The sequence below is a fragment of the Penaeus japonicus genome, unplaced genomic scaffold, assembly GCF_977035675.1.
Source record: "Penaeus japonicus unplaced genomic scaffold, GWHDUDI00000001_assembly GWHDUDI00000006, whole genome shotgun sequence".
NCBI lineage: Eukaryota > Metazoa > Arthropoda > Malacostraca > Decapoda > Penaeidae > Penaeus > Penaeus japonicus.
This window is the reverse complement of record NW_028234408.1, coordinates 28,344,880-28,347,379: the sequence shown is the minus strand read 5'-3', so window position 1 is coordinate 28,347,379 and position 2,500 is coordinate 28,344,880. Positions and strand designations below refer to the sequence as shown.

The 2,500-nt window shown below is 56.4% G+C and overlaps 1 protein-coding gene across 18 annotated transcripts in view; it reads left to right on the top strand.

The window, feature by feature from the left end:
- The window catches only part of LOC122256752 (cyclic AMP-dependent transcription factor ATF-2), a 95,146-nt gene that overhangs the window by 28,361 nt on the left and 64,285 nt on the right, over positions 1 to 2,500 (top strand). The gene's annotated exons all lie outside the window — the stretch shown is intronic.

The following is a 2,500-nucleotide window of genomic DNA, read 5'->3' as shown; positions in this document are numbered from 1 at the left end:
TCTCTATAGAGGGATGGCACATCGCAAGTTGCCGACCTCTTGTTCTAAAGTACCGCAGATAAAAGATGTGCAGGCAGAACGAGAGGAGGAAGGTGACTTACACCATGCCCAATGCCTACAATGTGCCCCTGTACCAGTAGGGATGCCTTTTATTGTGGCACTCACTGTCAAAAGCACAAGTTTCCTTGTTCTTCCCTACCTCTTCATTTTGGATGGTTGTAAGTTTCGTGTTTGTTCGTGACAGCACAGAAATATGAAAAAAATAGTTGCTTTTTGTCCCCCCCTAAAACAGTAATACTTCTATCACATTGAGTATAAAGAAAAAAAATGAGTTGATATGGACCCTGAACTACAATTTTAGTCAACTGCAGAATTGATGGAGCCTGTGAAATGACAGATATAAATTTCTAAAAACAGTAAAATACACAAAAAAACAAAACACAAAAATGTCTCTAGCTCTACAATGAGTGACTAAAAGGAAGTGGGAAAAATCAAATTATGTTGCAGAAGCTGCCTCGATCAGAAATAAAACTCATCCTGGAGCCTGTGTAAGCAAATCTATCCCCCGTCGGCAACAGGTTAACCCATTCCCGACGGGGGATTTCTAGCCTAGAATGTCCAAATGCCGGGGCGTTCGAATTATTAGGCCTAAATCAATTGAATAGCCGGCACAATACTGTGCCGCCCGGCAACTGGGCTTTTGAATGCGCGGTACACATGCTGTACCACCCGTCCTGTGTGGGTTAATAAGGCCATTAGCTTTGCCCTTACCATTAATCTTTTTTTTTTTTTTTCCTCCTTTACTTCTTCCTGTTCGTCATCTTACTCTTCTTTTTTTCCTCCTCCTCCTCCTCTTCCCCCTCCTCTTCCCCCTCCTCTTCCCCCTCCTCTTCCCCCTCCTCTTCCCCCTCCTCTTCCCCCTCCTCTTCCCCCTCCTCTTCCACCACCACCACCACCACCACCACCACCACCACCACCACCACCACCACCACCTCCACCTCCTCCTCTTCCCACCTCTTCCACCTCCTCCTCCTCCACTTCCCCCTCCCTCCTCCTCCTCTTCCTTCTCCTCCTGTCTTCCCCTCCTCTCTCCTCTTTTTCCTCTCCCCCTCCTCCTCCTCCCTCCTCCCTTCCCCCTCCTCCTCCCCCTCCTCCTCCTCCCCCTCCCCCCCACTCCTCCTCCCTCCTCTTCCCCCTCCTCCTTCTTCCTCCTCCTCCTCCTCCTCCCCCCTCCTCCTTCTTCCCCCTCCTCGTCCTCCTCCTCCTCTCCCCCTCCTCCTCCTCCTCCTCCTCCCCTCCCTCTCCCCCCTCCTCTTTTTTTTTCCCCCTCCTCCTCCTCCTCCTCCTCCTCCTCCTCCTCCTCCTCCTCTTCCCCCTCCTCCTCCCCCTCCTCTTCCCCCTCCTCTTCCCCCTCCTCTTCCCCCTCCTCTTCCCCCTCCTCTTCCCCCTCCTCTTCCCCCTCCTCTTCCCCCTCCTCTTCCCCCTCCTCTTCCCCCTCCTCTTCCCCTCCTTCCCCCTCCTCTTCCCCTCCTCTTCCCCCTCCTCTTCCCCCTCCTCTCCCCCCTCCTCTTCCCTCCCCACCTCTTCCCCCTCCTCTTTCCCCCTTTCTCCTCTTCCCCTCCTCCTCCTTCCCCCTCCTCTTCCTCCTCCCTCCTCTCTCCTCCTCTTCCCCCTCCTCCTCTCTCCTCCTCTTCTCCTTCCCGCTCTTCCCTCCTCCTCCTCCTCCTCCTCTCCCTCCTCCCCCTCCTCTTCCCCTCCTCCTCTTCCCCTCCTCTTCCCCCTCCTCCTCTTCCCTCCTTTCCCCTCCTCTTCCTCCTCCTCTTCCCCTCCTCTTCCCCCTCCTCCTTTCCCTCCTCTTCCCCCTCCTCCCTCCTCCTCCTCTTCCCCTTCTCTTCCCCCATCCTCCCTCTCACCTCTCCCCTCCTCCTCCTCCCCCTCCTTCCACTCACCACCAACACCACCACCACCACCATCACCACCTCCACCTCCCCCACCACCACCATCACCACCACCAACGCCACCACCACCACATCACCACCACCACCACCACCTCCTCCTCCTCCTCCTTCACCTCCTCTTCCTCCTCCTCCTCCTCCTTTCCTCCTGTTCTCATCCTCCTCTCCTTCCTTTCCTCCTCCTCCTACTCCTCTTCCCCTTCCTCCACTTCCTCCTCCTCCTCCTCCTTCTTCCCCTCCTCTTCTTCCTTTCCTCCTCCTCCTTCCCTCCTCCTCCTACTCCTCTTCCCCCTCCTCCACTTCCTTCTCCTCCTCCTCCTCCTCCCCTCCTCCCTCCTCCTCCTCTTCTCTTCTTCCTCCTCTTCTCTTCCCTCCTCCTCCTCCTCCTCCTCCTCCTCCTCCTCCTCCTCCTCCTCCTCCTCCTCCTCCTCCTCCTCCTCCTCCTCCTCTCCCTCCTCCTCCTCCTCCTCCTCCTCCTCCTCTCCTCCTCCTCCTCCTCCTCCTCCTCCTCTTCCTCCTCCTCCTCCTCCTCCTCCTCTTCCTCT